A 26,922-nucleotide genomic window follows, 5' to 3' on the forward strand; every position below is an offset into this window, starting at 1 on the left:
TAGATATCCACCAGACTTTTCACTTCTAAGGGAAAACACTTTAAAACCACTCTCAAGCTGACTGTCACCTCAGAACCACTGTCCCTTGGATCAGGACTGGCACGAGGCTCCAGCCAGGTCTCACATTTCCAGCAGCATTTGATAGCACTGCACAGGCTCTGCCTTCACCAGACATTCTGCCAGGCACAACCATCTCAGGCCAGCCTGGCGACTTGCAGGCTCCCCCAGGCACAAGGTCTGGAGGGCCTGGCTGTTACAGGAGGAACAGGCAGCTCCAGCAATGCATAAAATTGCACCTAAAACAGAACAAAAACACCACGAGGCCGAGTCTCTGTGATCTCTCTTTCACAAGCCTGTGCCCAGATCCGTGCAGGGTTTTAAAACTCTGTTTAAATACATGGATAAATCAATTAAAGTACTCTGCCACTCCCAAAAGTTGCAAGGGTCACAAATTAGGAGCAAGCCACACATATATTCACTAGAAAGGCAAAAGCGACTGGGTAGTTTCATATTGTGATGCTTTGCTCTGTGGATTCTGATTATTTTTTTAATTGATTGTTCATTTTTAATGGAGTTCTAATGAAACACCCTTGAGCTCTGCAGTGGTTTGCATCTATGGTTAGCAAGCCAAATACCAGTGTGTTTTGTTTCACAAGTAACATTAGAGATAAGAGAGGGTAAGATCGTGCCCTGGTTTTACAAGGCTGTAAGAGGCACTTAGGGGCCATACAGTCTCCTGCTTGGCTGCCTAAAGCCTACTCTGGTCATTAAATAATGTGAAAGGCTTATAATAACAGCTGGTGAGTAATCTATTCCCTTTGTACAAATGTTTTACATTTGTCACTATAACCACTGCAGGGAGACAGCTCTGCTCTCCTGAAGGCTGAATCTTGCCCAGATTTTTTTTTTATTTACTCAAAACTACACTCTTACAAGTCACCACATGACAGATATTATCACATCATGATGAGAGCTTACATTCTAGTAGGTATAATCAAAAGATTGTAGTCACAAGATCTTTATGATACCAAGGTAAGATAAAACATTAAGCAGGAAAAAAGGAGTGGGACTCCTTTCTTTAACTACTCTTGACTCTTTCTTTAAACTACTTGATACCACGCTTTCCAAGAGAAGTTTTCCTCAATCTGCAAATGGAAAAGAACCCCTCCGTTTTGTGTGAAGTGAAAAAAAAAATTTAAAAATCCAGTAGAGCATTGGGAGTTGAGATCCACCACAGATGCACCACAGCTAAAATTCTCTGTTGTGCAAGTCACAACTGAGGTCTGTCAGACACTGACTCTCTGCTTTCCAGACACACAGGCTCATTTTTTCCCATATTTCACGTTTTTAACAGATTGCATATGAATTGCACATGAGAATCACACAGACCAAACGTGCCTCTCTTGGTTTGGTGCCTCTTTGCTCTTATTAAAGAAATAATATTGCATTCTTGGACATCCCAGGACATCTGTGGGTCAGCCTAGGTGAATGGCAAATTATTTCCCTGAATGACTTCTCCAGATGAGTTTGTGACTTACACAACGAGGTACAGCCTGACAGTGAGTGTGAACCTGGACTTGACCCTGATTTCCTGGAGAAGGACCAGCAGCCTCCTTGTTCTAAAGAAATGTTCATTGCTCACCTTCCACTCCGTGTGGTCATTTATATCTTTTCTACTGGCCTACTTCCAAGCAAAGGTCCAAGTATTAACCTTGCTTCCAACACTTTAACTGCACTTCTCAGGAATGTCAGCCACACACTGTCTCAGGTAATTCAGAGCATAAAAATTCCCTTTTTTTCCTCAGATTTGCCTTCCTAACAGCACTACGGACACTTTGACATTATAACCCTGAAAAAGTTAAAAATTCCAAGTAACAGAGATGATGACACTTTTCTTCTATTTGTACAGATCAGCTGAGGACCAAAGATTACAACCCTTGTCTAGAGTGAAGCCATGTCCTGTCTTTGGTAGTGTCCTTGTATATCCAGGAAGGGAGAAGAGACAAGATTGATGCCTAGAGTTGCTCAAAATGTTAAAGCAAAGTTTTCACCAAAATCTTATTTCTCATCTACCAAAATGTTCCTCAGCTCTGTGTAAGTTGCTGCAAAAGCTAGATGTTCAAACTTTAAAACATTTAAATGTTTAGCTTTCAGCTTTTCAGAAGGAAATACCTGTGCTTTTCATTACCAGTTAAAACACTGATTTTTTAAATTTCAAGCTTAAAATAATTAAATTAACAAAATCAATTAGATTAACAAAAATTAAATTCAATTTCCCATTCAACCTATTCCCATTCTCGAACTAAATTCAAGAAGGAATTGAGAGCTTCTCAGTTCACACACTTTTTGAACACAGATTTTTTTCAACACACTCAAAAGTTCTTCACAATTATTTTGCTGCATGTTTTCAGAATTGTCAGAACATAAAAACAGCCATGGCTGCCCCAGTGTGTTCCATGGCTGTGAAGGGCACAGACTCACGTGGCCTCCAACAGCTGTATTCCATCTAATTCTCCTACTGCAGCTTTAGTTTCCTATTGGTTTGGCAACTCTGAAGGCCCAGAATATCTTGTGGATAACATTAGGCACGAGAACATAGGTAAAATTTAGTGTGCCTGGAAGCAGCAGTGAATTCATGGACATTTTCCATCCCGTGCTGGTGTTCCAGGAATGGTGCCACTCTCGCCTACCTCCTTCTCCTACCTCTGTGCAGGACTCTGTTCCAATGGTACATTTGTGCTCTGCAAATGCATAAATGCACCACAGTGGTGCCAAGGAATAGAGCAGGACTGGCATCAGGTGAAGGGAAGGAGAATCTTTGCAAGGGAAAAGAAGCCTGGGAGTGATGAGTCAACCCAGTTCTCAGAAAGTGAGTGCTGGGATGGGATGGGATGGGATGCTCTGGTGACAAAAAGAGATGTGACTCACAGGAGAGTCACATGAAACACAAATGTGTTGCCCAATGCTCCCTGCTGTGTCAGGGATGGCAGAGTCCTTGCAGAGGTGTCACCAGGAGGAACCTCTGCTTGGCTGTGTGTGGTCACCTCTTCCCTGAAATCCAGAATCAGAGACTGAAAGAGGAACTAAGCAAGATTCTGCAAAATTTGTGCTTTTTCATAAACCTTTCCTCATGTTGCACTCCTTGCATCAAGCTCAGCTGTGGAGCTTTCTTTTGTGACTTGCACTCAGTATCTATTGTCATCATCATCAATTGGGCCCAAATCAGGAGCTCCTCTGCAATAAATCTCTCACTGTTGGAGCAATGAATGCCAAATCTCGCCCTGTCCAAGAACCTTAATATCTAAATGTAGGACAAGAGAGAGACAGAGACAAACAAACAAGAAATAAAAGAGATCTGAAAGAGAACAACTGTGATAAGCAGGAGTCCCAGCACATCGTGTTCCCTGGCATTGCCAGCTCCCTTTGTAGGCATCATGGCAAGGGAAAACTTCATTCTCTTGGTCCAAAAAGAACCCTATATTTTGAATGTTTTGTTATAAATCTGGTTTGATCAGACATGGGATCTCTGGAATGAGAATAAACATAGGCTATCTTGCCAGACCAATAAATCGTTGGGTTATCTTTGAGCTGTTTTTCCCAAACAGTTTTATAATCTACACACACACATATTTAACTGTATGCTTTACATGAAATGGCATTCATGCTGTGCCTTAGCCTCATCATGAAAACACATTTTCTGGATAATTGAGACATTTTATCAAAAAAGATTTTATGAATTGTAGTGGACATGATCTTTTAGCAGTTTCTGGGCTTGTGAGATTATGGGGATGAGGCCTGTGCTTCACCTCCTGTGTTAGGAAGCAAAGTTTTTTCTTATATGTAAATAAGTTGAATTAATATGAAATTTCTTATATGATCTTTCTTATATGAACATAGGTTGAATTAATGAAGTCAGCAAAGTACTAGAAATCACACCACCAAAAATTATTTCTAAGATAACCCAGCCCAAAGTAAAGTTGGTGGAAATGCTCCAAGTAACATCAGCAGAGACAAGCCCTAAGTATAGCCCAGACAATTTTAAAAAATAGAAGTGTTGGCATGCTGTATTTACACAGATTTTTAAATTCTTTGAGATATTGACATGCAAGGTCCAGTTAAAGTGAAGGCTCTGTCTCTACCTGAATCACTCCTAGAACTCAGCGTGACTTGGTCTGTTCCCACACACAGGAAGCACCAATACTCCAGCCACAGAGGAAGAGGTAAATTTAATCTATACAGTGGCTTTCTCCTCCAAGTAAAGAGTGGAATTGCAGGGGAGGAAATAAGGCCAGCCTCAGCTCAGCTTGCTGGCAAGAGCATCTCAGGCTGTGTGGGGTAAAAGATGGGAAAGCAAAAAGGCCTCCTGAGGTTAAACAGCCACCAGAAAATTACTGGCCTCTCTCAAACTGGAGGAAGGAGGGAGGAGAGGGATTTGAAGGGATACTGAAAATCCTGCTCAAATTAGCAAAAGGATGATGCAGTTTAGATGTTACCTATTGCACTGGGCAAAACCTGTGGGCACAACATACAACTGTCCCAGGCACAGGGTGGGATTTCTGGGCTGTCCTGCTCAGGGCCAGGAGCTGGACACTGATGGTGCTGGTGGGTACCTTCCAGCTCAGGCCATTCTATGATTCTATGATTTATGACCACCTAGTGCAGAGAAATCCAGAGACATCTCAAACTTTTTATCTTGGGTCTTCATGTTGATACAGATCTGAGAACCTCCACCTGCAGCTGCTGTGAGCAGAGGCTGTTTTCAAAAAGGACAACCCACCATGGAGCCTCTTGCACCAAAACCATTATTGGAGATTTCAGTCTAATTCTCTGTAACCTGTAGCTCAGGGCACTAAACAATTTTCCTCTACTTAGCTCATCTGAATCAGGCTCTAAATACCAGTGAATTAAAGTGTTTCTCATCAAATAATAAGAGTTTGGTGGCTGAAATAAGCTGCCAGTAGCATTGATGAGGCCTCAGGCAGAATTTAGAAGTGCTGTACCACCAGCATCGCCCAAAGCAGGATGCAAAAGGACTGTCTGACCACTGCTTCCCTAGGGACCTCCAGGGAAATGAGATGCATCTCATGAGCTTCTCAATCAGCAGAAATTGGAAGAAAAACAAATAAAACAGTTGGTGGTCTCAACTGTGTTTCTTGTGGGCAGTCACCCATGTTGAAAAAGCTTTCCTTGTGATGGGCACTAATTGCTCTCCCCTGTGAGAGATCCCAGTCAAGAAGTCAGAAGTGAAATGGTAACAGAGAACAAAGGTCAGGGTGACAAAAACATTTAGGTGCCTTGCCCCAAATGAGGAGCTGATGGGAATGCTGCTCCCTGTGTGGGAAAAGCCACCTGGACTCACCTGATCCACATTTAACCAAATGTAGGTAATCAATAAGTTGCTGTTTCGGGGTTTTTCTATGAAGTAGGAGGAAAGACACCCCCAAAATCAGATCAGAGCTTCTGTGGGACACACAGCTTCCCTGAAGGTGCTCATTTCAAATGTCAATAGAAATATCAGCACTAAAACCTCAGAAAACTGCCCGATCTGAGGTGCCCTGAACCTTGGCCTGTGTACCTACATCACTCTGCAGACCAGTCCTGATTGTAGGATCTCCCTCACCTTATCCTATTTCCTAAAATACAGTGTCTAGTTTACTTTGGTCTCCTTCGTGGTCTCTGTTGGAAAGCACTTCTCCACTGACCCAGATGGACCTTTCACCAAAATCTGAGGCTTTGAGCATCTTCAAGCAGAGCTTCCTCTTTCTCTCCTCTGCATGGTGTGTGAATGAGCCTCAGAGCTGTTGCCGGGTTGAGAGGAAGATGTTGAGTTTAGGGTGTGAGATCTTTGTTTCTGGATCATGAGTGAGTTGTGGTGGAAGGTGCCAGGCTGAGAGAGGGACACGTGAAATCCGCAGAGAAGTGTGCAAGGCAGGGTGAAAAAGCAGTTCTGAAACTGCACATTTTCAGAGAAACCAGATGAAACAGGCAGGCAGTGACTCTCAAACCCAAATGTTAGTTCTCTATCCAGAAAGCAGGTCACTGAGTGTTTCCCATGAACAATATATTTGTGGCTATGCAAACTGTATAGGCACAGTTCCTAATACAAATAGAGTACTGTCATTGCTAGTAAATTCAGTACATATATGAGTCTTTTTCAGTTAAAAATATGTTTTTATAAATATCTAATCTTATTTTCAATTATTAACATACAGCTTTGTTTACAGAATTGAGATTTTTAGAAAAAAAAATTGTAGGAAATACAATTTCTTCATGTTTATTATCTGAGGCCCACATGTATCTAAGAACAGATCCTAGATATCCTTCTCATTATAGAGATACCGTCAAAATCTTAATTTTAAGGAGTTTCCAATCAGAACCTTGATCTTGAGAGATCATGGGGAGCTGTCAGAAGGTTCTCACGAAGGACACTGTGAAATGGTACATACCTGGTGGCAAGAAAGGGGTGTTTGGTGGGATTTGGATCAGCCCTTTAAGTCAGTCATTGCTGCAGTTTTTCCCCTCTGAGGCATGGTCCTGGGTTTTATTCTTCTGTGTATTCCCTGCAGGAATAATGTAGAGTGGCAAATCTTCAAGCAAGAAAATTTACAGGTGGGCTACATTCTGGAGGGCTACAGAATCAGAAAACAGAGTCAAATGAAATATTAACAGTCAGATTAGATGTGACAAAACTGGTAATATGGAATTTTATTAAAATCAGTTTTGTATTTCTAAGAAGGTATCTGGTTGCTATCTGGTGGGAATGATTTTCTTCATGTGTGATATTTCAGTGCTCAGAAATGCCAAATGCTTTAAAAAGTCACCAATGGTGGTGTTTCAGTGGAAAATGTTGACATTTTTTCACTTGAACATCACTGATTCTTGGGGAATATTTTATTCCACAGATATTCTTTATTTCCAAGACACTGCCAACTCTACATACTGCTCTCCAAAGGAGAGTAGAAGGGGAAGGGTGACATTCTCAGCAGAGCAAATGGGGTTTAGGATAACAGGAGCACTTGATGCTGAGTGGGAAGGTGAGTTTGTGCAGTAACTGCTCTGATCTGAAACGTAATGTCCAACCCTGTCTCCTTTCTAACTTCAGCTCAGAGCGAGCGTCAGATCCCAATGTAAACTTTCCCATCTGTGTTATTCTATTAACTGAAAGGGAAAGGGATTAGCATGTGTACTTGTCACATCTTTTGACCTGTTGCATACTGAGACCCAAGGTAATGTTAAAGCAAACAGCATTCTTCTCCCTCTGCCAGGATAAGCAGGGCACAGGGGTGGCGTTCTGTGAGAAGAAAAGGAAAGAAAGCCAGACCACGTAAAACAAAGTATGCACCCTGTGCAAAAATAAATCTTGGACGTTGAAGATTTCTAAAGGGTATACCTTAAACTGGGTGAGAGAGAGAGAGAGAGAAAACATTTGAGAGGAAAGTTCCCTTCCCTGCCAAGCACCAGATGGAGGGCCTTCCCACAGAAATAGCTGCAGAAGACAGATCGCTGACAGAAACCTCTGCCAAGGGAAGGGGGTCCCTCAGTGTGCTGGGAAAAGCTCAGTGGACAAGAACAGAATTCTCTGATTAAAACATTCTCCAGAGAAGGGGGGTTGGAGTGTGCCACACTGCTCTTAACAGTGTGGCCCTCCCCAAAAAGAAGACAGGTTTGGGAAGGATTATATGGTTTGGGGCTTCATTCCTTCTTTTTGTACAGATCCTGCTTTTGCCCTCACTGTGAGTTTATAGAGCACATGTGCACACACAGAGACATGCCTAATGGCAACAATAATCTGCTTTGCCTCTCCCTTCCTCTGCATTTTATTTCCACCAGGCCTTTGCAGTGATTGGGACAAGATGAAGTGTTGGATGCTGACACTGATAGAGAATCCATTTGGGATAGAGAGTTTAATGAAGCTGGGCACCAAAAATCTCTTTTTCAAATGTTTCAGTTAACTTGGCACTAAATTATTCATAGAAGGAGAAATTGAGGGCTTTCTGCTCCTTCTGCTTTTTTCCCTGGATGTTTCTGATTCCTTTGTAAAAGTCCATAGGAGTGCATGCACTTTGTGAAAGAGGAAAACCAACTCAGCATCTCCAGGACAAACCAGTCAGTTCAGCAATGAGAACAAAGGCAATTAGCTGTATTGCTGTCACAGAGAGCCAAAGCAATGGGACAGAGTGACCTGGGTACAGTGTCTTAGGAGAGAGGCTCTTCCAAGCAGGCCTAGCAGGTACTCCCTGATATTCTCAACATTTGAATGAGAGCCATTATATTACTGCTATGGCCAAGGCTTGAGCATCTGATATCAACTGAGTAGAAAATTAATTTGAAATATTAGCCACAACTGAGGCCCAGTTCCACTTTTGGATGATTTTCTCTGCTTACACTGCAAGAACAACATCAACAAATTAAATGGAGTCCAGCAGTAGACTATCAAGATAGCAAAATACATGAGGAAAGGATGAGGGAGGTGAATTTGTTCAGCCTGAAATATCTAAAAGTTAAAGAAGGGACTTTAACTGCTGCCTGCTACTACTGATAGATGGCTACACAGGAGACTGAGTCCAACTTTTCTCAGATACAGTGAAAGGATGAAAGGCAATGATAACAAGTTGCAACAAGACAAGTTCCTACTTCATTAAAAAATAAATTGAAAGGAGGACAGTTAAATTCTGGAACAGGTTGCACAAAGAGATGGTAAAACACTGAACCTTGCAGATTTGTAAAACTTGACAGAACATGGCCCTGAGAAACCTTAGCTGCCTTTGAAGCTGGCCCTCTTTTAAGCAGGGGCAAGATGATCTACAAATGCCAGTTTCAATCTGAACTAGTCCATGATTCTGAGAGTACCAATTATAATTTCTGCATTGATATAGACAATCACCTTCTGAAATCCCCATCTCTTACCTCAACCCTAATGTCCTCCTCTAAATGAAAACTTTTTCTTTCACTCCTGCTACAAACCAGAAAAGCTTTGCTGGAAATAGTCTGCACCACCTGACCTTTGTGCCTTCATGGCAGGGTTTTTAATTCTCTTTGAGCATCATCATCATCACCACCTATGACAAAGAGGTCTCCAGAAAACAGTGCAGGAATATTGGCAAAAAAATCCCTTGAAACACGGCACATTTCTTCTCACTGTCAGAGCCATAGGGGTAGGAGTCTGTAGAGAAGACAGCTATGGGTGACACACAACTTCCCTGCAGTGACAGTAAGGGGTGGCAAAATAAATTTATCAGGGAGAGACAAAGAGGAATATCCTGATTTTCCCTTGATCATTCTAACAGGAAATTTTTCCTTGTAATTTGCCAAGTGTAAGGCAAAGCTGGGTTAAAGCTGAAGAGAAACTCAAGAGAGATGGAGCACGGAGTGTGGGGAACAACACTGAGCTTGTCCTGTGTTTGGGGCACCAGCTGAGGTCCCAGACCCCGCTGCTGGGATGCCTCACATGGCTAATGGTGCTCCCAGAGCAGCATCAGCCCCTCTCTGGACAGACTGAACCACGGTCTGTGCCAGGCTGTTATGATAAATGATCCCTGTCAGTGCTGGGATTGGAGATGTTCACAGGGTGCAGTTTTTGTCTAAACGAAGAAGGGAGGCCATGTGGCCTGGGTCATTGTTTTGCTGCAAGATAGAAAGAGATAAGAGCTCTCACACTTCACCAGAGTTGGCCTTATCCCTTTTCATGACTGGAACAATCTGGGCTGACAGTACAAGGCAGTGTTATCCCAAAATTCTTCATACAACAACATTACCTCCTCATTTTCTTCTCAGTTCCTGAATCATCTTTATGGACTTGTCTTGGAGCAGTGCATAAACTGCTCCTCCCACAGGCTAAGGCTCCACACGCTGTGCAAGCACAGGATGCAACCTTGGCACCATTTCCATGGTGCCCTGCTTCCAGAAGAGATGTATATGGTGGCATTTGTGCAAATTTATAGCCTGATGTCTCTAAAATGACATTTTCTAAGTTCATTGTTAATGCACTGGCTGACAGAATAATTCCAAACACAGAGTCTTGAAAATATCTGTGCAGAAGTTTGTGGATTTATTCATCTCTGATATTAGACATTAGGAGGTCTAATTATCCAAAATCAGATGTGAGGGTGTCTGGGTTCTAGGCTTGGCATTAACATAGACTGTTCTTTTTAATCAAGTAATTTACCTTTTTTATAGCTGTGTCTAAGCATGTACATGTAAATATGCATGCATATGTAAATATGCATGCACATAAATACAGAAACACACACACATGTTTTTGTATTGCATATTCCAGATAAAAAGGAGCAGGGGAAAAACACATCAGGGCCTTGTTTCACATCACAAACTTCCAGTTCCCTGAAACAGACAGCCAATACTTGTTTTCTCTAGGATTATTCAAACTCTGTACCAAGTCAGTGGCTTTAAAAAGACCCCCAAATGTTCAACAGCTCTTACTAGAACTGCTCAGCAGATTTCCATTCTAGTTCTGTACCAGAAAAAAGGACTTGCCTAATGCATTTTAAGTCTTAACTAATTTTTTTTTTATTTTGTGCTAAGAGAATATTAGTTCAAGTATTTCTAGCTCATTTGGTGGTGTTCTGACACCAGAATGCCAATATTCCCACCCCAGGTGCTGAGGGATGCACACACCCCCCAAACCCTGCCATGCTCTGTGTGCAAGAGACACCTGATGATTTTTCCTTGTTTGGTAGCAGCAAAGTAAAAGGCAAATGTGTTGTGGGATGTTTTAATGCCTTAAGCATTTCTATTTACTTGTTGAAATAATGTTTCAGCTTTATAAGTCAGAATTGTTCAATGCCTACTTTTTCATTGTCTATTTAATTTAACCATAATTTATGACTTCAAATTCTCACTAACAATTCTTATCATCTGCTTTATGTCATAGCTGGTGGGGGGGTACAGGATGGTGACATTTCTGATAAGAATATCTTCAATTTTTTATTCTTCAGAACAGGTGAAAAAAAGGATCACCAAAACGTTTCTCAAAGTTATTGCAAAGAGAGAGGCCTTTCTTTACAGGGAGGAATTTAGATCAAGTCTCTAAAATAGTAACTGATGGTGAATGGCACTGGTAGGATCCCATGGCTTAGAAAAAGCAGGGTTTTACCTAAACTGTGAAGGGCAGCAAACTGCAAATCATCCATTGGCTTCAGTGGAGCTGGGGTTTTACACTGAGTGTTCTGAAGAGCAATATATCCTCTGATTATTTAAGTGAGAGCAGTACCTGGTTTGCTCTTGGTCTTCCCTAATTTCACTCATTGTCCCCAGCCTTTGGGGCTAAAAGCTAAACTCAGTGTAGACCCTGTCCTGTCACCATCCTCCCTGCAATCAGTGTGGTCCACACGGTTGATATAAATGGTAAATAAAAAGCAACCGTACCAGTGAAAAATAATTTCAGATTTGTCTGTCCACCTTACGTGGATATAGGTATGAATAACACAAAATAAAAGTAGAGCTCATTCAGAATCAGTCTGAGTTTTGAACCATGGTACATCATGGTCTAGAAGCAAATTGCTCTCACTTTGCTTATTCCTTCCCACTAACAAAGTCCATCTACACCAACTCAAAGTCCACAGAGAAGTCTCTAAAAAGAAAAAAAAGAAAATCAAGCTAAATCAACTCTCAAATTCCCATGTAAACTGAGTTTAAGAGTGGAAAATTTCTTTTACCTATTCTTTGGGTGGTACAAAAATCTAAAATTCCTATAGTCCTGCTTCCCTGGGCCAAGTCAAACAAGGATATTGTCCTTTTAATGTCTTAAAGGCTCTGTTTTCTTGTAATGCCAAATGCAATATTTTTTTGAAAACACTACACCAGAAGTTTCCCAGCTGAGAAAACAGGCTGGTGAAAAATGGTTTCAGAAAACGAAATAAACCATGCAAAAGCTGTTCAGGGTGTGTGTATGAAATGAACATCTGGATTTGGCTTGTTAAACTGCCTCTTTTTTTTACCTCTCCCCCCCTCCTTTTCTTTTTCTCACAGCTGTTCGAAAGAGTCCTAAGGGCAAAAAGACAGGTCAATGGACTGGGTTACACCTTTTTTTCTTTTCCTTTTTTTCCCCAAACCTCTTTGCACCTACGCAAGGAATCCAGGCCACATGTGTGTTTAATAAGTAGGTACAAACACAAGAGAGAGAGAAAAAATATCTCAATTCCTGTTGGTTCTTAGGAGAGACACTGAAGGAAAAATAAACTCCGGATTTCGAATTTTCTCTCTCAAAAAAAAGAAACCTTATGGTTCCAATAAAATAGTTCTTTAAAAACCCAATGGATTTTTTTTTTTTTTTAAATCATGGTCCTTGCAGAATATACCTTTTTGTCTGTTCCTTTGGATAGGAATAACAATGGGTTAATCCTTACCTGCTGGTGCAAGAGAAAATTATGAAATACCAATGGCCTGGGTTCACTGAACTGAGTCTTCTTACAGCATGAGATACATACATTTATATTGAGTGGGTTATTATTTCATTTTAGGCTGCAACTTCCCCAGTCCAGAAATGAAACAGAACAAAAGGAACTGAGAAGTGATCTGAGTCAAGATTTTCTGAGCAGCAGAGGACTTTGCTCTTCCTGCTGCCAGGATGTCCCTGACACTGCTCCAGCCATGGCCAGGAGCAGAGCATCTTCCAGCTGTGACAGGGCTGGAGGAAGTTTCTTTACCTGGCTCTTTAGACAAGGTCTGAGAGCTCTGTTAGGTCTGACCCTAGCCTTGGGCCCAATGTCTTCACCACATATCTGAACAATCAGCCAGTGCTGCTGGGACACCTGCAGTCCACTGCCACAGCCTGCATGTCATACCCCATTCCTCAGGGACAGCCAGGAGTCACTGAGCCCTCCTGGAGACACCCATGGATCGAGGCCATCCCGCCTGAGCAGGCACTGACAGCCAGCCCACCCTCCTCATCTGGAGCTCTAGCTTCTGCCCAGCTATTAACAGTTTCTGTGCTCACATCCACACACCTCCTAGAGTGATAGAATAGTTGGAAGAGACCCATCAGGATCCTCTAGTCCAGCTCCTGGCCCTGCACAGGACACCCCAGGAATCCCACCCTGTGCCTGACAGCATTGTTCAAACACCTCTAGAACTCAGACAGACTGTGACCACTGCCCCGGGGAGCCTGTTCCAGTGCTCATCCTCTGGATGAAAATTTCTTTCATGATATCCAACCTAAACCTTCCCTGACTCAGCTTCTCAGCTGAGACAGAAGTATTGCACTTGTGGGTTGATCTAAATAAATACCAACCTCCTGCTGCTCAGAGGTTTTGCACACACAAATGGAAGAGTGAAGAGTTTATGATCCTTGTAGCAAACCTGAACCACGAATATTTACTCCACTTCCTTTTACTGTTGCTCCTCTGAATTCTGCTTGGGGATGCTTACAATACTGCAGTCCAGTAAGTACAAAAATAAGTCCCCAGATCCTTGAGTTTGTTTGAAGAATCTTTCTTTGGATAGAAAATTGATGCTGAAAATTAAATACCTGCTTAAAAACCCTTTGCAAAACACAAGTGCTGGTGCCAGGAAAGAAGCTGTATTGCTTAACATTAATGCTATGACTGAGACAAGGCAGTGATATTTCCTGGAAAAAGCCTTTGCACAGTAGCCTTCATGGAAAAGCCAGGGCTTGGCAATAGGGGCTGCATGTACAGAGCAGAGGAAATACACAGCAACAGTGCTGAGCTTTGGGAGGTCCTTCCACAGAGGAGAGGAGTGCCTTTTTGAGGGTGTGATGACCCTGGGTTTGAGGTAGGTAAATATGACCAAAAAAGTGAACAACAAACAAAAAAAGAAAAAAGATCCCACTCCAACCCCGGTGCTGGCTTGCTTGACAATCCCAGGTCTGCATGGGATCCATGACTACAAGAGAGATCTAAATCTGAAACAGAAGCCTACCAGGGGGACTTTTTACAAGAGGGAATGGCTTCAGACTGAAAGGGAATAGGTTTAGACACAAGAAAGAAATTCTTCCCTGTGAGGGTGGGCAGGCCCTAGCACAGGGTGCCCAGAGCAGCTGTGGCTGCTCCATGCCTGGAAGCATCCAAAGCCAGGTTGGATGGGGCTTGAAACAACCTGGGATAGTGGGAGGTGTCCCTGCCCATGGCAGGGGTGGAACAAAATGACTTTCCAGGTCTGTCCCAACCCAAAGCATTCTGTGAGTCTGTGATGGTTCCATGAGTCTCGTATTAAGCTGGTCCAATGATTGTTCTAGGCCACAATGTTTGGTCAGCAAGAAACTAATTTGCTCATATATTCTAAGTTCATATCTGCTTCAGTAAGGCTCAAAGACAGAGTTACCCCAAAATCCTGCTGAAAGTAGAATGAATTCCCCTTCTTTTCTCTCCTACTGTATTTTTTTTTTTCAAAGACCGTGAGAAGAGCATGGCAGTGAATATTATTTATGGAGCACCTAATAAAAATGCTGTGGGGAAATAATTACTGGAAACATCTGACTGTGTGACTGTAAATGCCTGGGCCCCAGCACACTGATTTAATGGACCACTGCTCTAGTCTGTTATGCCTTGTGCTACTGACTGCAAGCCCCCTGCCCTCCTGTTAAACCCTTCACACTGCTGGTAGATCAGGACTGGATTCTGCAAGTTTTGTGGCAATTTTCCAGAGAGGGATAATGTGAGCAGGGGTGACTCTGTGTTCACGGAGAGGCCTGGAGCCAGCCCTGGGAGAGAAAAAGTGCTTTGTGAAGAAATCACAGTGAAAACCTGGAGAGTTTGTGGTTCTGGGACTGAACAATGTTTCATAATCCAGACACCAGGTGCTTTAGGTATTTCTGAAAGACACTGGTTAGATGTTAACTCTTCCCCTTTTTCTCTTTTTTTCAACCCATTTATCATTCACAAGCCACCAAAGATGTTCATTTTTGGCTGCTATTTTCTCTTCATTATCCCTTTACGACCTCCTGAACCCAGTGGTACAAAACCATGCAGCCTCCCTGCACAAAGGGCACTTCTTACCCAGAAATACTTCCACCCCTCCACTATTTCACAGATAGATGCAAAAATGTTAAAATTCACAAAACCTCACCTTGTAAGTGATATGAAAACACAAGGATTTGAAGTTCCTGCTTTCATTTGCAAAAGCAGTCCTGAAGAAAGACCGGAGGGCTATCATTTAACTGCTGCTGCTGACTTGCCAAATGAAGAGGAGAAAGTAAAAGGCAGCTCACTGCCACACTGACAGCAAGAACAAAATCACATCCACTCCTTCTGAACCCAGCAGTTAGCACGTTTTTAGGGTTTTTTTTTCCTTTCCTTTTTTTCTTTATTGATGGTTTTAATGTAATATTTAAGTTGGAGCTAAAACAGACCATGGAACATTAAATCACTACCAAATGCAAATTTACCTATATATCTGAACTCCATTTTCTCCTACATTTACAAAGCAAAATTCTACCATTTGAACTGCAAGCTCCTATTGCATTTAATGGGAGGCAGCAAACTCCAGACATTACTTGGAATATACATGCACTTATCTTGTTGTTACAGGTCTCCCTCACAGAACTAAAAGAGAGCTTTAGTACCAGACAGTATCTCTCTGGGGTCATACCCAATGAATAGTGTTTTTTGAAAGGATTATTTCAAAGGAACTCTGAAAAATAATCTAATGACTTGCAAGCTACAGGATTGCAGCATGGGAGGAAGTAGATAATGGAATATGACAGCAATGCATTTTTCATAAACCCAGTGATTTGTATCATAACAAGAAGCCCATCTATAATTCGGAGAACTCCCCCCCAGAAGGAGACCTGCGCTGTTGCAGAAAGTGCACTGGAGTACGAAATGAAACAATAATGATGATGATGTTACTGATGAGTCCCACAGCTCCATCTTCCCTTCTGTCTCGCTGAGGTTCAGGCAAGAGGAGCCGTTCCAATCCCCCTCTGCCTCGGCATCACTAACCAGGGAAGCTCAGAGCACACATCAGAGACCCCGTGATAGATGCGAAGCCCCAGAGAAGAGGCTGCTCTTTATCTGCCGAAAGTTGAGGCCTGCATCTGCTCTCAATTAGCAGGCAATTAGGGGAGTTGAAAACAAACCTGTTTACATTGGCTATGAAGTCTAAAATAATTTGTGAGATGTCAGGGCAGGATATTAAGATGTTAATGATCTTGTTTCTGTACTTTGTTGCGTGCGCTGCAGCATCGCGCCCTCCTTCCGCGGCTCCGCGTACAGCGCCGGGCTGAGCCACTCCTGGGAGGGAGGGAAACCCCCAGAGCTGGTTGGGATGGGAGGAGGAGTTGTGTTTACAAATAGCATGGATGGGAGACTTGAGGACAAGGGCTTCTTTGGGAAAAAAAAAAAAGGGGTGGATGTTCATTTGTAATTGTGAAATAATGTCATGTCATGGATTACAGCCTTCAGAGGTTTCAACCACAATTCCCATTGTAAAGGCCCAGGCTGTAACCTGCTGTGAGTGTCAGGAATAATGACAGAAAAAACCCAAAAAAGGCTGCTTGCAACCCTTTCCTGGGCTTATTCCCCCAGCTCTCCCTCCACAAAAGCCCACCCAGGCAGGTGACTGTGGCACAGGGAGGTTGTTTGCCCCACTGAGACATCTAAGGACAACTGTGACCTCTGAACATCAACTAACATTTGAGATAGGGTCCTGCTTATTTCTGTGCCACTTCCTTACAAATATCTATTTACACCATTAACTCTTCCTGAAGAAAGTTTTCACACTGACCTCTCATTTCAGCAGCATCACCAGGGGGAGGTTGCTCAGTGTTCAGCTCCTTGGCTTCACTTGGGTCATTTCTGGGCAGCCACATGAAAAAAAGTTTGCACAAACATTTATTCTCCTTGGGCAGAAGATGAAAAGCAGCATCAGCGTCCTTTGTTTGTGAAATCACAGAATTCGTTTCCATCAGCACAATACAATACAAGAACAGTGGAATTGATGAGGAGAGTGCAGAAACACCTGCCTGGAATGTGCATTTTGTACCTTGTTTAATACAATCAGTACATTCTTACTGGCTGCCCACATTAATTCTGTCAAACTTGCAGTGGGGCTTATTGCCATATTGACCTCACATGACACAGTCATCACATCTATCTTTGAGCCACAAAAAAAAAAATTCTAGTAAATAATCCACTCCAAGTTGACAAAATTAAATTTTTACTGTTCCCACTAATGAACCCTGTTACTGTAATTATTTATGTAATGTAAACAGAGCTCTGAGATCACCTCGCCCTCAACAATTCAAAAAGCCAGAGAACAAAAAGTGCACCACAGGTGCCACTGTGCCCTCTTGTGTTCTCCTTTGGGCCATCTCCTCTCTTGTCCTCTTGGCTTTTTTCACCACGAACTATGGATCCAGCTCTAACAAGAGCCAGGTGCTCAATCCCTCAGGCTACAAAACAGCTTTAATTACAGTATTAACAACACTCTGCTAAATCAGAAAAAAAAAAAACCCAAATAGGTCAGTATTTGTGGTTATATTTTTCAGTATCCTGGTGCTTGTTTTCTTTCCAATTTTATGTTTCTTACTGGCATTTATAATGCCTAAGAGACATTCCAGAGGCCAAAATAGAGGTGATCTGATGTTCACATGATATTCCTAACTTTCCACAAAAAGAAATAGCAGGAGGAGATCACATCTACATTACACCAGCCCCAGAGGTACACCCTTGAGTCTTGACCTCCTTAGATGAAAAGCAGAAGAGCTCAGTATTATTAGTATTTATTGTTATTATCTTAATTGCTACTATTATTAAGCTGCCCATGAAATCCATTAATATAAATAACACAAACAGGTATTTGAAACATGAATTCAAGCACAAAGAAAAGACACCTCCTATTTACCAAATATTAAACTAAATTTCTTTAATGCTTTCCATTAATAACTCTTGCAGATGCATGCTGCATGAGTCAGTCAATACTAAAGGTTAGGATGAATGTGGACAGTATGGGAATGCCAGCTGAGCTCCTTAGTGGATACTTACTGAAAAGATTAAAAAAGAGGGGCTTTGTTAGAAGAAAAAAATATTATATTAATGTAGATTCTGTCATTAACATTCAGATCAAGCCAGTTCACTTCAAAATTGAAAAAAATCAAACAGTTGCTGGTTCATTTGCTGCAGTAGGAGGAATGGGAGCCATAGGCTGACAATTCAGTTCCATGAAGGTTTGGAAAGACAATTCTGTTCTTCAAGGTGCTGGAAAGAAAACTTTGCCAGAACTTTCCCAGAAGGAGAACCATGGCCATGGGCTCCACAGCTCTCCTGACTGTGCCCCCCTCATGCAGCCCCACCAAGGCAGGGATGCCTCCTCCACAGCTTCTTCATCCCAGATGAGCAAACCAACGTCTCAACATCCACTTGCCAAATCATGTCCCTTCTGCTGCTTTCACTCCTCTCACCACCAGCAAAACCTGGGCAGCACCAAACCCATTGTAAGCCTGGCCTAGGAAGGTGTCCCTGCCATGGCAGGGGGTGGGAAGGGATTGTCTTTGAGATCCCTTCCAACCCAGAGCTTTCCATCACTCTGTGATTCAGCTGGTGACCATGCAACCTGCTCAACACTTTCACTCCCAGCTCTGTTGACTCCTCAGTACCAAGAGTAGTAAAACATGTTTTTGTCAGTAAACTACACTGCTGTGACTCAGCCCCTGACACACAGGGTGCAGTCACTGCGTGTACAGTAACACGGTGCCATATTTAGAGTTTCTGACCATAACCACACTTGCAAAAAACTGCATTAGATCAGCAGCCACTTTCCCGGACTCCCACTCCTTGTTTCTGACTTCAGGAATTCAGATTATTTGTCTTGTACCAAATAAAGTTGCTTAGGAGATAAAACAGTAAGAAGGAAAAACAGAGGGGCCTAACAATTAGCTTTAATCAGTTCTGTCCTGAATAGATAATGCTTATAAGAGGAAAACAGCAGATAGTAAAGACAAAAAAAAAAATTGCAGCAAATTGAAACCTAACATGAAAATAAGCCTTTCCCCTTGATTTTTATTTTTGAACTTTGAATGTTATCCTTAGCAGCACATAAGTAATTTGCAGAAGTGTTTTCCAATCCCCATTAGCTATATTTGTCCTCCTTAAGGCTGCCTGTAAATATCAGCAGAGGCAGAGCAGAAGACCCACAGAGGAAGGTGTCTGAGTTTGCACCACGGCTACTGCTGCTTTCTGCACTCAGCTCTCAGGAGGGAATGCTGCAGCTGGCTGACTTTAAGATATTTTTTTCCCATAAAGACAGGTTTTCTGCAATGTAGACTCACTTAGTTTTCTTTTTGTTAGTTTTGTAATTCTTTTGTTTGGTTTTTCATTTTTTTTGGGTTTTTTTTTTTCCTAATAACTTCAGGTATTGCTGGTAGGATGAAGGATGTCGTGAGACTCAGTCACACAGGATGTTTTGGGATTAGAGAGGATCAGAAGCTCACGCTTTCATTGCAAGAGAGAGTGTTTAACAGTGAGACCAGATGAGATCAAAGATACCTGTCCTGGGAAAAGAGAGGCAGATAAACATCGTCACTTAGAGAAGGTGATGAGTGCTGGGAGAGGGGATCTGGGACATATCAGATGACTCTGACCTACGTCCCAAAACACCTCCTGTCTGCAAGGAAAGGGAGGCACATACAGGTGTATTTATTATTTTGTCTACACTCGCTTCTTTCCCATGCTGTTTCAGAGAGAATCACCTGCACACAGCTGCTCCCAGGGAATTGCAGGGATAACACCTGCGGGGTTGGGAGTCTAAGAAAAAACTCATGGACTTTGAGTCCAAAAGGTCACGGCTGCTCCTATGGTTTTAAGGCAGCTGCACCACAGAGTTTCAGTGCCTTGAGTGCACTGCCAGGCACCAAGGGAGAGCATGTCCCAGAGCTGGGACCTGGCACAGAGGTCCAGAGGCTGGGAAGCTGCCCTGGAGAGCAGCAAGTGAAGCTTTTCCAGTGTCCACTCCCTTGTCCATTGTCGTGGGCAGAGGGCACAGCACTGGCACAGAGCAGCACTGAGTGACCTCTGCATAGCAGAGACTAAGTCAATCCACTCAAAGGCAAAACTGGGTTGGAAAACTGCTCAGCATATTCTTTTCTTTATTATTTAGTAATTCTTTTAATAAGTATACACATCTTCTGTGATGATGGGGTTTTGTCCTTTTTTTAATTATTATTTTTATAGAAATAATCACAGAATGGTTTGTGTTGGAAGGGACCTTAAAGACTGTCTTGTTCCAACCTCTTGCCATGGGCAGGGATGTCACCCTGATCAGGGTGCTCCAAGACCCATCTAGGCTGGCCTTGGAAACTTCCAGGGATCCAGGGGCAGGCACAGCTTCTCTGGGTACCCTGTGCCAGGGCCTCAGCACCCTGACATGGGAGAAATGTTTCCTAACATTTGATCTAAATCTCTCCTTCTAAGTTTAAACCATTGCCTCCTGAAAACAAAAAGATAATGGTAAAAATGGTCATAAAAGGAAATTTGCTTTTGAGCTGTTTGGATTTGTTTAAGTGCTGGGTTTTGAAGAATCTTCTTCTATCAATAGCCCTAATAGATCCTACTGACCTGATTCCTTTGGGTCCATTTCCAGGGCAGGGAAACAGCTGTGTCCAGCTATCCAACTGAGACTGAAACAAGAAAAAAAATCAGAACTGTGACAATTGAGACATTTTACTGCTACTTTACAACAGACCCTGGAAATCCTTTAGGTGGGCTGTCTCTCCTTTCCACCCTCTTCTCCACTACAAAAAGCCCAGAACAGCTCTGGGTCACCTGCCAGCTCTCTGGAGGCTGGCAGCTCCAGGAGAGGGGGCTGGCTGGCTCTGCTCTCTGTTTATTTTCTGGGAAGTCAGGCCTGGTCAAGCGGAATGAATCTTGTGTTCATTTTAAGAAAGTTTATATTTGACTCTGGTAGGGCTGGGGAGGAGGTGAATGATAGGAAGAGGAGGGAAGAACCAGAGACCTTGTGGGGCTGCCCCCACAACACCACAGGCAGCCCCATGGCCAAGGCAGCAAGAAAATGAAGCAAAGCACCAAAGTCAAACATGCCTGTTGTTGTTTTTCCTTTCTTCAAAGCTGAGAGATGACTCTAAAGCTAAATTCAGCTCTCACTCCACAACTGACCTTGTAGCTCATGAAAAAATGTAAACTAAATCCCCTACTTTTAAAAATCATCTTCCAAACTGTGTAAAAAGCCCACTTCCTAATGTTGCAGCACAACCTGACTCATCCTACAGCAACAATCTCTTTTTGCTACCCACACCTCGTGGAACTCAAGTCTCATCTGCCACTGCTGCCTGCAAGACAAAGCAGGAGGATGCTTTTTCATGATCTCTTGGACCAGTTCTGCTGGGGCAAGGCACAGAGTGGAGGAGGAGAAAGGAGCTGAACCAACCTGGACTTTGACACAAGCTTCACACCGTTGCATGAAGCACTTGTAAAGTTTTTTAGGTTGTATCCTCAAAGCAGGATAACAGAAAGAGTTGATGTAAATCTGTGGCTTTGCATCTTTTGCAGGGCATCATTCCCTGCCCGGGAACTGTGTGCAGGGAGTGTCAGCAATCCTGCCTTGGCTGCTCGCAGAGGAAGCAGTAAATGGAGATGCTCTGTGCAGACTCTGTGTTCCCCATGCGGTGTAAACCAAAACCAGTTCCTGCAATTCTCTGCAATAATATAGAAGTTTGCTGGCTACTTCTCCCATCTGTCTCCTGTGGGTATAGACTCCTGGCCTCTGAGGAAACCAAGAATGACATCCTTCTAGATTTATAATCACAGGGATTTATAAAATACAGTGTTGTTGTTAGGTGCCTTGAAGTGAAAGGGGAAAATAAATAAATAAACGACATGGGCGTCGCCACTGGGAAAAAAAAAAAATCTGATCTCAATCAACCAACCACATTTACTACTCTGCATCCATGGCCAGGCTCACTGCATAAACCACCCCTGTCAGCCCTTCATTCTTTCCAATACTTCTTAGGAGCATCCATCTTCTTCAACACAACATCCCTGATTTCAAAAGCCAGACACAAATTAATTCCGGGAATCCTACAGCGGGGAGACATTAAAACCCATTTAGAGGTTTCTGTGGAAGGCTCTCTCCGTGCCTATTTCAGGCAGCCCAGCCCCGGCGTGGCTCTCTGGAGCCAGCCTGGAGGAGCAGGAGGTCACAGGTCTGCGGCAGGGACACGGCAGCCACCGAGGGGATGTCTCTGTGGAAGGAGGACACTGGGAGGATCTCTGATGCAGAGAACTAAATTAAATATTTCTTTTGTTTTCTTTTTAACTCCTTCATTCTAAGTCGAGGCATTAAATCTCGCAGGTTTCATTTGCAGAGACCAGCTGCCTTCAAGTTTTCTGCTGCAGGTCTCCATGGCTAGGATAAAGAAATGTGGTAAAAAAAAAAAGGAGGGGGAGTTGAGCCTCTGTGTTCAGAAGAAATGTGTCTAACACCTCTCCTGGGGTCTGAAGAAAGAAAGAGGCTTCCTGCAGATTTGGAGGCCTAAATTACCCCTCAGTATCAGACGATAAGAAACATCTCTCCTTCCAACAAGTAAATATTTATTATTAGGTATCTCACTGGTTCTCTTTTCGAGTGGCTGTGTTAAGATGTGTGAATGGCTGGGAGGACAAGGCAGGGACCTGTCCCCTGGCTCACCTGGCCTGCAGTCAGGAGGGTCCACAGGTCACACATCAGCTGCACCACAGTGGCCCGGTCACACTTTAGCTGTTGGCACAGAACACTAAAGCACATTTTCTTCTCTCTAGCTCATAAAAATCATGCATTTTGTCAATAACCCCACCTATTTTTATATTAATTTTATGGGGACTTTTTTTTTCCGGGTATTGTCAAACCTTGCTTCAGACAATCCATGGGTAAAATAAACATTTCCTGAAGATACATTTCCTTCCTTTGTGCTTCAGAAGAGGAAGAACACCTTGTCCTAAGCGGATATGGTGAAAGGTTTGGGTTGTTTCAGGGAATTGACCATCATTAGGAGCTAAGCTCATGCCTTCATTTGTGACTTACCTGCTATTTTTAAGAGCAGACAAGAGCACTCAGTGTCATCTCCACCTTTTAGGACTGGTGTGGTCAACACTCAACAGTTGCCTCGAAATGCCCTGGATCCACAACCACATCTGCACTGGATGTTGGTGAACATCTTCAGCAAGGACCAACCCAAAACCTCAGCCCTGCTAATTCCCTCAGCACTGGGCTGTGTTTGAACCAGCCACTGATGCTATGATTATATTGGTTAATGTCCCTTCAGGAACTACAAGCTGAAGCCAAAGTGGTCAATTTGTACTCAGGAAAAATAGCTGGTGATGAAAAGAGTGAGTTGCTGTGTTGCAGTTGACATCCTCCTCACACCAACAGCCAGGATTTGGGATGAAGATGGCAAAACCCCCCAGATATTCAGGTGGTGTGATAAACAAGGAACAAAGCCTATTCCAGCCATCTGGGGGAGCCAGCCCAACCACAAAGACACAAAGGAAAGTCTGAAAAAGGATGTAAAAACTTATGTTCAGAGGGCACTAGGTCTTACCAGTATTTCTCCCCCCAACTATTTATATGGTGTTGTAGTTTTTATGATATTTGTAGTGATGGGACAAAAGGGAATGGTTTTTAAGCCAAAAGAGAGTAGGTTTAGATTAGATATTTTGAAGAAATTCTTCCCCGTGAGGATGGTGACACCCTGGCACAGGGTGCCCAGAGCAGCTGTGGCTGCCCCTGGATCCCTGGAAATGTCCAAGGCCAGGCTGGGCAGAGCTTGGAGCAAACTGGGATAGCAGAAGGTGTCCCTGCCCCAGGAGGATGGAACAAGACATTTTTTAAGGTCCCTTCCAGCCCAATCTTTTCTGTGATTCTATGATATTTCTGCATTGTGGGAGTCAGCAAAGTGAGATTGCAAAGCCAGTACAACACACTGATATTTTCAGTCCAGACAACAACAGAATAGGCATTTTTTTTTATGGGTAGAGATGGACAAAAGGGTATTATTTAGAAGCCCTGGAGGCCTAGGATTCAGACAGCTCATTTTTGTAGTTTTTAGAGCTCCATTAATGTTTTTCTTTGTGTTCGTCAAAGGATAAGGCTTGTTCTTGCCTATTATAGAGACCTATAGCTTGCCTTTGGCAATCCCACTTTGTCTGGCTACACCTCAGTTTCCAAACTACACCAGGGGAATAAATACAGATATCTGCCTCCTTGGGCAGCTGGGGCCAAATGCCTTTTGACCATAACAGACAGGAACTGCTATTAGAGATCTGCCTTAGACACAGACCAAGTCTATAAATGCTTGAAAAGACAGGCACAAAAGCAACATTTCAGGGAACAGAAACTAAATGCAAAGGAACAGAAACTAAATTCCTTGAAAGATCTATAAGAAAAAAACAACACAACAGACACATTAATTATTTAGCAAAACTCAGATGTCCATTAATGGCCACTTAGATGGTGTTTTGGCAGGATATCCTCTTTACTGTACCACTCTTGTATCCCTGTAGCTGCCCAGTTTGCCTTGGTGTGTTTGTGAGTCATTTCTGCTCCTGTCAAGGGGCTGAGGCTCTGCAGCTCCCCAGCTCGTTATGGTCACTCCTTATTACCACACCAGCTGCAAAACCCAGCACCCAAAAAGCCTTCCATGGACCACTGAACACCAAAATCAAGTCATCAGCCCTGGGATGAAAGGAACTGTGGCAGATATTAATTTTTTTCAGCTGTAAATCAGTGAAGCCTTATTTTACTAAAATGTGGGATCAGATCCTTGTCTCTACTACCCAGCAAAGCTTTGTAAGGTGACAGAGATCAGAATCTGGCCAAGGAACACAGAGAGCTTGGAGAAGTCATATTCCATGCTCTTGAGTGCCGCCTGCAGGCTTTGGAACTTCAGGTTCCAAACCCACATTGAATGTAGTCGCTCGTGGGATAAAAAGGGGACTTATTGCATTCAAATTCTAGAGAAATAAAGGATTGAAAATATGAGATTTTTTTAAATCAGTTTTGACTGAGCAGAAGCTGAGATGGGTATTTCATTCTCACAAAGAGTCTTCACAATAATTTAAACTCCAAAAATAAAATTTAATAAACAAGCCCGAGGGCCGTGAACTCAAGAAGATCAGGCTGGGAAGAAAACATATCCAGGAATATCCCCAGATGTTGCTCTCTCTAACACAACATTGTGCTTTGACTAGGCCTCACAGACTTCCAGCCACATGAGTGCCTTGGAGGCTACTCATTCCAGTCCCAAAAGGTAGACCACATACAGAGACTTAGAGAGTTGCTGCTATTTTCAAGCTCCTTTTTCCCTGGTTTTTTTTTTTTTCTCCATTCATTTTTGTAATGCTTCATGCTCCTGGACTAGAAAAGTCCAGAGGCTCTGGCTCAGTGTCCACAGCCAGCCTCCTCAGAGCTGTGATAACAGAGCAGGACAGGAATGTGCTGGTCACACGGGCTGGAGCTACCTGCCATGGCCAAGGGCTCTCCTGGAGGTCTGGCATCATTAGTGCCTTCCTGCACCTCTTTGTTCTCTGCCTTTTCCTCGGTTTCCCAAAGGGCTCTGCATTTGTTCTGGCAGCTCTCCATATTTTGCTTCCTCGCCATCCTCTGGGTCTGAGGCTGCTGCTGTCTCCCCTCCTGCTCCCGTCCCACCACTTCCTCCCCACGTCCCGTGCCTGAGGTAGGGCTCAGCTCGTAATGACCCAGTTAAAAAAACACAGGTTATTTGTTTACGGAGCACACTGCACTCTCTGAGCCCAAAACAGCTCCGAGGGGATGTGGGGGCCCCACTTTGGGTAAGTAAAAGTGGTTTCTGACACTCAGCTCACAGCCTGAGCTGTGCTGGGCATGTGGGACTTGCCCTGGGGTTGTGTGTGAGGAGCTGTAGGGGATGGCAGAGCCTCCTGCTCCCCAGGACTGCCACTGGGGATCCATCAGGGTGTGGGGATGGCAGCTGGGTCCCTTGCTTGGCCCCTTGTTCTGAAACAGGTGGTGAGTGGAAGGTAAAACAAAAGGGGAAGGAGTCGAAACAATTTCAACAGGGGAAAAATTAATTTGTTTTTTCTGATGATCCCAAACCCCACCAAGGTTGGATCCTGGCTGTTTTGACCTGAGATATTGATGGCCACTAAAACTTAATTTTCAAATTCCTATTTTCTTATAAAAACAGATTGCTCTCCCAGCCTTCCCCTAGAAATACTAGAAACACACATTTCTATAAAGAACAGTAGAATTTTTCAAAATAGATCCATAATGGATTCCATGTTTTTGCCAGCTTGATTCAAACTGCAAATACTGATTTGGTTTTAAAATTCACAGGATCATAACAAAGTCTGAAAGTTACTGGTTACTGGTTGTTTGAGGTTTTTTTTTAAACTTCATAACTGGGAGTTATATGTCTTGTATAAATATAAAAGAAAAATGAAAAGAATAAAAAGAGGGAATAGGAAAAATCAACAAGAAATACAGAAATGGTAAGTCTGTAAAAAGACTATATTAATTTTAATTTTTTTTCCCTAGAAAAATGAAACCTTTTACTACTCTAAAAATTTTTCATGGAAATTACTGCATTGTCCACCCGACTACACTCAGCTTAAAAAAAAATTGTACTTGAAGAATACATTTTAACCATCACTCATAAGATACAGTCTTTTCTCCTTTTCAGTGCTTTCTCTCATATGTCAAGCCTCTGCCAGAAGTTCAAGGCCCTTCTCACTGAAGAAGAAAAAAGGGAATGAGGCAGAAGCGAGAGCGAGCGAGAGTGAAAAAGGAGGAGAGAGGAGCAGCCCTGACACAGCAGAGCTGGGAAGGGTCCGTGTCCTGCTGAAAATCTCCAGCAGGAGCCGTGGAAATCCATCCGTGTCCCAGTGCCAGCGGGGCTGAGGGGCACAGGACAGCAGCAGGGCAGGGAGCCAGCAGAGCACAGCACAGCTCCCAGGGGTGCTGCAGCCTTGTGAATGCCCA

The 26,922-nt window shown here is 43.1% G+C and overlaps 1 long non-coding RNA gene across 1 annotated transcript in view; it reads right to left on the reverse strand.

Annotated features, from left to right (window-relative positions):
• LOC134554192 (uncharacterized) overlaps positions 1-26,922 on the reverse strand; it is a 256,600-nt gene that overhangs the window by 11,118 nt on the left and 218,560 nt on the right. The window contains exons 6-8 of the long non-coding RNA XR_010081204.1: positions 20,529-20,590; positions 16,702-16,816; positions 6,447-6,629 (exon numbers count right to left, since the gene is read on the reverse strand). This is a non-coding gene — a long non-coding RNA (uncharacterized LOC134554192). The remainder of the gene's footprint in view (positions 1-6,446; positions 6,630-16,701; positions 16,817-20,528; positions 20,591-26,922) is intronic.

This window comes from Prinia subflava, chromosome 8, assembly GCF_021018805.1.
Source record: "Prinia subflava isolate CZ2003 ecotype Zambia chromosome 8, Cam_Psub_1.2, whole genome shotgun sequence".
NCBI lineage: Eukaryota > Metazoa > Chordata > Aves > Passeriformes > Cisticolidae > Prinia > Prinia subflava.